Raw genomic sequence first — 9,653 nt, forward strand, 5'->3', positions numbered from 1 at the left:
GAGAGACCGAATATGGTGCTGCTAAGGAGGTGTTGGTGGTGAAGGGAAGGCTTCTTTGTTATTTTTGGATGTTGTGAAGGGAATTTCTCCCCCATGATTTCTGCTTTCAGGGAGGGGCTAATCTGTCTGCTTCTCTGTCAGGAGAGGGTTAAGTGTGTCAGAGGTCACTGCTCCTACATGGCATGGTTTCTTGTTCCTTAGAACACCTTCCCTTCAGGCACTGTGTTTCTCAGCTTCACAATTTGGTTTCTCTGCTCTGGGTTTCACCTGATTCTTTTTAACTTCTTGTTAAGTCCGTAGGTAATCTAGTCAGGTCATGCCTCCTCTAGGGCCATCACGGATTGTTCAGAGGTGATTATTAAAACTGGTAATTTGCGGGGCACCTGGGTGGGTCAGTTGGTTAAGCATCTGACTTTGGCTCAGGTCACGATACCAGTTTATGAGTTTGAGCCCTGCGTCGGGCTCTGTGCTCACAGCACAGCCTGGAGCCTGCTTCAGATTCTGTGTCTCCCTCTTTCTTCCCTTCCCCTGTTTGTGCATGCTCTCTCTCTCTAACAAACATTAACAAAATATGCCAAAAGAAAGGGCATATTCTCTGATCTTTGCCCAAGAAAGCCCCCACTGTTATGTTTTTAATTAAAATTTAAAATTTTTCTGTAGTAAAATTAATCTTTTCCTTAGGCCTTCTAGATTTTGTATTCTGTTAAGTGTTTTCCACCTTGACATGTATCTACAAGTGTTGGTGTGTGCATATGTATTGTATGTATATATACCTATATAGATATCCTACATATATTCTCTACATTCATTTCATTCTTTGGTCTACCTTATATTGTCAGGAATATTCTGTTTGCTTCCTCAAATTTGCCTAGCTACATTTCTCATGCACCAAAAAACTGCAAAAAATAAGAATTTTTGTAGAGTTGATTGGGCAGCAGTATGGAGAATGGATTGGAGGGATGCCGAAGAGACATGAATGGGGACTGAAAAATCAGGGCTGTAGTGATGTAGCAGCAACAGAAGAAAGGGGAGCTTGGAGGTATGGTCACATGGTAACCTGGCCTGACTTAGTGACCGTTGGGTGTGAGCATGTGGGACAAGCAGCAGCAATGGTGGGTGGAGGTTGGCAAAACTGGAAGGCTTTGGATGGGCACCTATATGCTGAGATTTTGGGGGGTGGGACACTGGGAGCGAGGGAGGACACTGACCTTTGTACAAATCTACCCACAAGCTCCACTATCCATCTGTTTCTATCCCCGTCTCAACAAGAAAGTCCAAGGAAAACCCACTTTAGTTTCAAGTAACTATTGTCTTGGAGGTAGAAGTTGTAATTAGCAGTGATTGAAGCTGGAGAAAAGCAAGTGATCTAGTCTCACCCAAAGTACAGCATGCGGTGTGTCTCTGCAATTTCTGTGTTAGCCACTGGGTGGCGAGCTCGGTTCACAGAAACCCACATCAGCGCAACAGAAGTTTCTTGTAATTTACCGTTGTTAACAAAAGACTCTGTTGTAGCAGCCAGCATTGGCTGCTATAGAAATGAGAGGATAGAAACTTACAAAAAATTCTTTTTATTGAATAATCAATTTGAGCATTTACTGCTTTATATGTGCCTTACAAAAGCTTATTGCTTTTTTTTTTTTTATTTTCTGTTCCTCCAGGACACTTGATTTGAGAAAGCAATCAATAAAGATTAGTTTAGACAACCAGCTGCCACAATGACATAGTGATAAAATTCTGTAACTTAATGAGACAAGATGCTTTTTATTCCAAGACCATACATATCTAATGTACCCCTTGGTCCTTGCTATGGAACGAATTGTTTCTCCCCTATCCCCGTCAATGTAACTATATTTGGCGGTAGAGCTTTTAGGAAGTAATTAAGGTCATAAGGGTAGGGTCCCAATCCTATACTACTCTTGGTCTTAAGATAATTGAATGTTTCAGGATTTTTATAATCAGTAATATTAGGGAGTTGAAGTTTTAAGATAGAAGAATAGTATATTTTTCTCATTTTCCCCCCAACAGTCTTAAACAACCCCCCCCAAAACTTTTATATATATATTTTACATATGTTTGTTAAATTTTCATTTAAGAAATGATTGGGTTCTCACTTGCATTAGAGAAAATTTGACAATCTATGGCAAAATTGGAGCCTTTCCCAACTTTCTCCTATGTTTGCTAAAATCACTTAACTGGGGAGAAGACCATTGAATCTGCAGTTTAGAATGAGACCCAAGAGTACATATTTCTGGAAAGTTAAAGTATTGCCTTAAATCCATCTCAAGGTGTCAAAGATGGTTTCTTTTATATGCAGATCTTTCAGGAAAGCAGAGTCTAAGTGGTAGTAATAAAGAAAAAGGAAAAGGTGAGGAAAAGTGTAGAGGACGAAGGGGAGAAAATAAGACAAACTTTGCTCTTTGGAACTAACAAGGTTCAGACCTGATCAGTAGACTCCGGATTTTGTGTTTGCTCACTTACAAAAGGCATACCCTCAAACCTGGACCATCCACGTTTTAACTTTAGATCAGAATTTGAGGTCAAGTTCTACGCTTAAGCTTTTGGACAAGGTGCTTGCTGATCCTTCTTCCTGATCTGTAAGACTAGCTAATGTCTACTCATGGAGTTGCCCGGAACCCTAAGTGCAAGGATGCCTACAAAGCCTCTAGGCTTGTGTGGTTGAGTTTGTGCTTGGGATTAGTTGGTGGGGGTTTGACATCATAGGAGTATAGCCTTTGGGAGGCAGACAGTCGCCTAAATCCAGCTTGGCTGCTGACGAGCTAGTCTGTTTGAACGATCCGTGTTATAAATTTCTTCATTTGCAAGCTGAACATCATAATACTTGCTGTTGTGAGGATAAGACCTGTTCTTTGTGGTGAGGGCTGCTTAGTAGGGGTGCAAGCAGCAGCACCTGTCCATTATGCTTGGACCCTGTACTTGGTACTTGGGGGAAGAAACCCTGGATAGATGGTGCAGAAGCTCTCTTCTGCTCAGGCCTCTGCACTTGGTTTCATATTGTCCTCCTCTGACTTAGACCTGATCACACATTCTTGTGTTCCTCTGTCTATATCTAATGCAACATCTCTCAGTTTTTCAAGACCCAGGAGTCCTTTTGATAATTTTTTTTTTTTTTAAAGGCAACCTTCTTATTTTCAGACTTTGATTGACTTCCCCTCTGTCCAATCCCTACTCCCATCTAGGCATTACCTTTCAGGGGAAAATTTCCCATCTGGGAGGCTTACCATTGCCCAATGCAGAACTTCCTAGTCCTGGGCCAGGGCAGTTGGGGCCTCTGGTGGCCTGTAGGGGTGGCAAGAAAATGATCCCCCCCGCCAAAAGCCCCCACCCCCCGGAGCTGGGTGCTGGGTAGGGAACAATACACCCCCCTTATTTCCAGGTGAAGTCTCCTATTAATCCTACCAGTTCCCTTTCAAACATCCATTCTCTAGGGGCCCTTTGCTAACCATTGCCCTTGAGGTTGGCAGAATTCCAAGGTGACCTCCAGTGACCCGTACTCTTGTATAATCTACTCCTCGAGTGTGGGCAAACCTGTGACTATGATAAGGTATTGCTCCTGCGACTGCATTACATGGTACTTTTATACGGCAATGGGGTAGGGATTTTGCAAATGTAATTAAAGTCCCTAATTAGTTGATTTTTGAGTTAATCAAAAGGGAGATTATCTTGGGTGGGCCTGGCCTGATAAGGTAGCCTTTAAAAGTGACCAGTAGCAGGCATTCTCCTGCCAGCTTTGGAGAAGCCAACAACTGTGCTGTGAACTGCTGAAGCAGGGAAGAAATAGCCAGGATGGTGCAAGAAAATCTGGAGAGAGGAATGTGCAGCATTTTCAGGAGGAAGCAGCCAACTACTTCAGAGAAGTGAGTTGAGACCAGGGCTGAGAAACCCACATTTTATTACCTGGCGAGCAGGTGGTCAGGGTGTATTTGGTGGAACGACCTGGATAAAATCAGGTTGTGGGGATGTGAATAGTGAATGCAAGGCCATGAGTAGATAGAACAAGTGCAGGTGCATCTTCCAAGTAGCTCTGCTAGGAAAGGAGAGGAAGGGGGGCAGTAGTAGTGGGGGCCCTAGGATGACCACAACATGGTTTTCATAATGGGACATGCTGAGAAATGTCGATGCTACTGGGAAGGGCAAAACCGTGAGAAAGAGGAGAGAAGGGCACTTCATGGCATGATGTTCCCAAGGAGGTAATCCCGAACAAAGACGGAGACCTTTTCTGTGGGTAGGAGTGGGCTAGCTCTTCCCCTGTGCTTGGAAGGAAAGCTGTATTAGGTTTAGGGGCAGATGAGTTTGACGGGGGAGTGATTGGTTGGGTAGGATAGGAAGAAGCATTTTTACTGATGATCTCTACTTTCTCTGTTAAGTAGGAAGCAAAGTCATCCACTCATGAGATGGTGACTGTTTGGTTTGTGGAGAGCAGGGAATTAAAAATAAAAATCTTTAAAATTTCATGATCGGGGCGCCTGGGTGGCTCAGTTGGTTAAGCATACGATTTTGGCTCGGGGCATGATCTCATAGTCTGTAGGTTCGATCCCTGCCTTGGGCTCTGTGCTGCTAGCTCAGAGCCTAGAGCCTGCTTCAGATTTCCCTTGCTCTCTGCCCATCTCTCCCCCCTCACCCCACTCAAAAACAAACATAAAAATTTTTTTTTAAAATTTCATTATAACACATACAGAAAAGTGCATAAGTCATAACTATACTGACCAATAACTTATTAGAGTGTGAATTCAACGATGTAACCACCACCCATTTAAAGACCTAGAGTATTACAGCAGCCCAGAAGCCCTTCCCATGCCCCTACTAAGCAACAAATGCTTCCTAAAGGAACTACCAATTGACATCTAACACCATAGATGAATTTTGCCTTTTTTTTTTTTTTTTGGCACTTTATCTGACTGGAATTATATGGTATCTGTTGTTTGACACCTGATTTCTTGTACTCAACATTGTGTTTGTAAGATACATCCATGTTGTTGGATACTGAAGTAATTAACTTGCATTGCCATCTAGTATTCCGTTTACAAATATATCACAATTTGTCTTTTCTTTTTTTTTTTTTAATTTTTTTTCCCAACGTTTTTATTTATTTTTGGGACAGAGAGAGACAGAGCATGAACGGGGGAGGGGCAGAGAGAGAGGGAGACACAGAATCGGAAACAGGCTCCAGGCTCTGAGCCATCAGCCCAGAGCCTGACGCGGGGCTCGAACTCACGGACCGCGAGATCGTGACCTGGCTGAAGTCGGATGCTTAACCGACTGCGCCACCCAGGCGCCCCTCAATTTGTCTTTTCTAATGTTGATAGACATTTGGATTATTTTCACTACCACAAATACAGACTACATACCTTTTGGTGTACATTTAATGCTTTTGTGTTCTAATAGAAATATAGGAGTGGAATTATTGTATATTATACACGTGTTCAGCTTTCAAAAATACTGCCTGGGGGGAGGTGCATGAGTGGTTCAGTCTGTTGAGCATCTGACTCTTGGTTTTGGCTCAAGTTATGATCTCACTAATTGTGAGTTTGAGCCCCACATTGGGCTCTGCACTGACAGTGTGGAGCCTGCTTGGGATTCCCTTTTTCCCCACTCTCTCTGTCCCTACCCTGCTTGTTTGCTTTCTCTCCCTCAAAAAAAAAAAAAAAACTGCCTGGTAAGGAAAGATCTAGCAGCATTCCTGCAATCATTTTTCTCCCTTTAGTGGGGATGCCTGGGAAAGAAAGAAAAGAAAAAAAAAAAAGACCCAGGTAAATGCTCTTAAGGTAAACATTCTAATGAAAGACTTGAAAATACACTGATGGTATTTACTCTTGTGAGAATTCTTATCTAGGGAATGCTTTTTAGCAGTATGTCATTGAATAGTTTAGATTGCTTTTTGCAAATAAGCCTGGTATATGTGTCCTTAATGGGATAGGATTTCCAAGAAAATAGTACCTAAGCTATTGAATCATCAGAATATAAAATACTGATGTTTCACAACTGAAATAGCTCCCATTTGTGATGGCCTTCTGTGCTGCTCTCAGCCTCCTAACATGACAAGGAAGAATGTGGACAGTGGTGTTGGTGATCACCAATCTGTTCTTGCTTTGCTTGTGTCTCACAATTACCCTTCTCCTTGGCAATTATCTGTTGTTACAGAGGAAGCTATATGATTGGACTATCAGATTCTTTGTGTTTTCTCACTACCAAACAATATTCTACGTGATTGCTCCAATTTATCCTTCCAGTAGCATGCAGGACCGTTCTAATTGCTTCCATTCTTGGTAACACTTGGCAATGCCAGTCTTTTTATTTTAGACAATCTGGAGTGTATGTAGGTCCTTTGACTTTGTTTATTCTTTCTCAAAGTTGCCTCAACTAATTCTTTGATTTCCATCTAAATTATAAAAGCAGCTTATCAATTTCCATGACAAATCTGCCTAAATTTTGATTGAGATAGTATTAAATCTATACACAAATGTGGAAGAAAGGCCCCTGTTTCCACTACTTAGTGTTGTAAGTTGAATTGTGTTCCTCCAAAAGTTAGGTTGAAGTCCTAACCCCAATACTTATGAATATGATCTTATTTAGAAATGAATCTTTGCAGATGTAATCAACTTACAATGAGGTCAGATTTGATCAGGGTGGGCCCTAAATTCATTGACTGGTATCCTTTTAAGGATCCCATAATCCTCAGGTTTCTTTCTTATCAGATATATATTCAATAACGACTATAAATTCCTTTCTAAGTACAGATTTAGCCATGTTACATATTTTTTCAATATGTTTATGCCTTCATTTTCATTTGCTGATTTCCTATGTCTTTGACTCATGGGTGATTTTGAAATACATTGTTTAATTTTAAAAATAAGGATAGTTTCTAGTTGTATTTCTGTAGTTGAGTCCTCATTGAATTTCATTGTGATCAGAGAACATATTCTAAGTGGTTCTTTGGCATTTATTGAGACTTGCTCTGTGGTCCGACATGTGGTGTATTTTGGTAAATATTCTATATATACTTGGAATGAATGTGTCTTTGTGGTTCCTAGGGTTGGTGTTCTATATAAGTAGATCACTTTGTTTTTCAAGTTTTCTTTTTTTTTTTGTTTAATGGATTTTTTTTTTTTTTGGTCTGCTTATTCTATCAACTATTCAGAAAGGTATGTTAAACTCTTCCAGTATCACTGTGAGTTTGTGTATTTTTCCTCTTTATTTTATTTTATAGTGTGTATGAGCACGGGAGAGGGGCAGAAGGAGAGAGAGACAGACAGACAGACAGAGAAGGAACTTTAAGCAGGCTCTTCACTCAGCACGGAGCCCTATGTGGGGCCTGATCCTATAACCCTGGTATCATGACCTGAGCTGAAATCAAGAGTCAGAGGCTGAACCAACACCAAGGCATCCCTATCTGTCCTTCTGATTTTGTCAACACTTATTTCATTTTTAGGTTATATTGGTAGATGTATACACGTTTAAAATTGTTCTAACTTTGTGCCAAAATGGTACTTCTATCATTATGAAATGTCCCTCCTCATCTTACAATAATGCTTCTTGCCAAAAAGTTTACTTTGTGTGATGTTAGTATAGGTAGACAAACTCTTTTGGTTAGTGTTTTGTATAGTATATCTTTTTTCAGTTTTTTACTTTAGGCCCTTTGTATTTAAGGCATGTCTTCTGTAAAAAAAAAAAAAAAATACAGAATTGGGGCGCCTCGGTGGCTCAGTCGGTTGAGCATCTGACTTCGGCTTAGGTCATGATCTCACAACTTGTGAGTTTGTGCCCTGCGTCGGGCTCTGTGCTGACAGCTCAGAGCCTGGAGCCTGCTTTCGAATTCTGTGTCTCCTTCTCTCTCTGCCCCTAACCCACTCGCATTCTGTCTCTGTCTCTCTCAAAAATAAATAAACATTAATAAAATTTAAAACAAATACAGAATTGAGTTTAATTTTTTGTTTTTCAAATCTATCAATGTTTGCCTCTTAATTGGACTATTTAGTCAGGCTAATTTATTGTAATTACTTAAATATTTGTCTTTAAATCTATTATAGTCTTTTATATTTTTCCAATCCCTTTTAAGTTCTTTTTCTCTTTCAATTGCTCTTCCTCTTTTGTAGATCTGGTGCTAAGTTCTCTGTTTTTGATGATGGATTTATTGAATTTTTACTTTTGAAAGGTATTTTTATTGTATATAGAATTTTAAAGTACTTTGAGGATATTATTCCATTATCTGCTGGCTTTCATTATTTCTTTTGAAAAGTTTTTGCAAGTCTTTGTATTTTGAAAGTAATCTTTAATGTTTTTATATTGGCTGCTTTAAAAATGTTTTTTTTTTTTTTTTTAAACCTTTGATTTTTAGCAGTTTTAGTTCTGTAAATAAACTAGGTACATCTTACTCTGATGTACCCCAATAAGATCTTCCTGGTATTTATCCTACTTGGTATTTGTAATATCTTTTGAATCTGTGGTTTGATGTCTTTTATTTTTAGAAAATTTGTAGCAGTATCTAAATATTGCTTTATTCCCATTCTCTCCCCCCACCCCCCCGGAGCCTAATTACATGTGTTATGTATTTTTTGTACTCCTTTGGTCTTAAACTGTTGAGATTTTTTTCTTTTTCCTTTTCTGATTCATTTCAGATATTTCTTTTTTAAAACGTGTGTGTGTGTGTGTGAGAGAGAGAGAGAGAGAGAGAGAGACAGTTTTAAGTTCACAGCAAAATTGAGCGGAAAGCAGATTTCCCATATATCCCTTTGCCCCTACGAATGCATGGCCTCCTCCATTATCAACAACCTGAACTAGAGTGGTACATTTGTTACACTGATGTATCTACAGTGACACATCATTATGTGACACACTTAAAGTCTATACCTTAGGGTTCACTCTTGGTGTTGTATGGGTTTAGACAAATGTATGACATCTGTGCATCTTCTAGTATCATGCAAAGTATTTTCACTGCCCTAAAAATCCTGTGTTTTACCTATTTACCCTCTAACCCCATCCCATTCCCTAGCAACCACTCATCTTTTTACTTTCTCCATAGTTTTGCCTCTTCTGGAATGTCATATAGTTGGTATAATATGTATGGAGACTTCTCAGATTGTTTTTCATTTTGGCAACATGCATTTAAGTTACCTGCATGTTTTTTTTTCATGGCTTGATAGCTAATTTCTTCCTAGCACCGAATATTCCGTTGCCTGGGTGTGCCACATTTTATCTGTTTACCTACTGGAAAACATTTTGTTGCTTCTAAGTTTTGGCAACTATGAAGAAAGCTGCTGTAAACGTACATGTGCATGTTTTTATGTGCATATTCCTTCACATAAATTCCTTTGAAGGAATTCCTTCAATTCCTTTGAGTAAATATCAAGGAGCACAATTACTGGGTTGTATGGTAAGAGTATGTTTGATTTTGTAAGAAACCACCAAACTGTCTTCTAAAGTGGCTGTACAATTTTGCATTCCCACCTGTTGCTCCACGCCCTTGCCAGCACTTGATGTCATTGTTCCAGATTTTGGCCACTGTAATGAGCGTGTAGTCCTACCTCATTGTTTTAATTTGCATTTCTCTGATGGTCTATGTAGAGTATCTTTTCATATGCTTATTTGCCATCTGTCTATATATATATATATATATATATATTTTTTTTTTTTTTTTT

The 9,653-nt window shown here is 39.6% G+C and overlaps 1 long non-coding RNA gene across 1 annotated transcript in view; it reads right to left on the minus strand.

The window, feature by feature from the left end:
- Positions 1 to 9,653, minus strand: part of LOC121039979 (uncharacterized) — a 23,672-nt gene that overhangs the window by 427 nt on the left and 13,592 nt on the right. The window contains exon 2 of the long non-coding RNA XR_005795071.1: positions 6,158 to 6,165. This is a non-coding gene — a long non-coding RNA (uncharacterized LOC121039979). The remainder of the gene's footprint in view (positions 1 to 6,157; positions 6,166 to 9,653) is intronic.

This window comes from Herpailurus yagouaroundi, unplaced genomic scaffold (genome assembly GCF_014898765.1).
Source record: "Herpailurus yagouaroundi ecotype Mexico unplaced genomic scaffold, PumYag 181, whole genome shotgun sequence".
In the NCBI taxonomy this organism is placed as follows: Eukaryota; Metazoa; Chordata; class Mammalia; order Carnivora; family Felidae; genus Herpailurus; species Herpailurus yagouaroundi.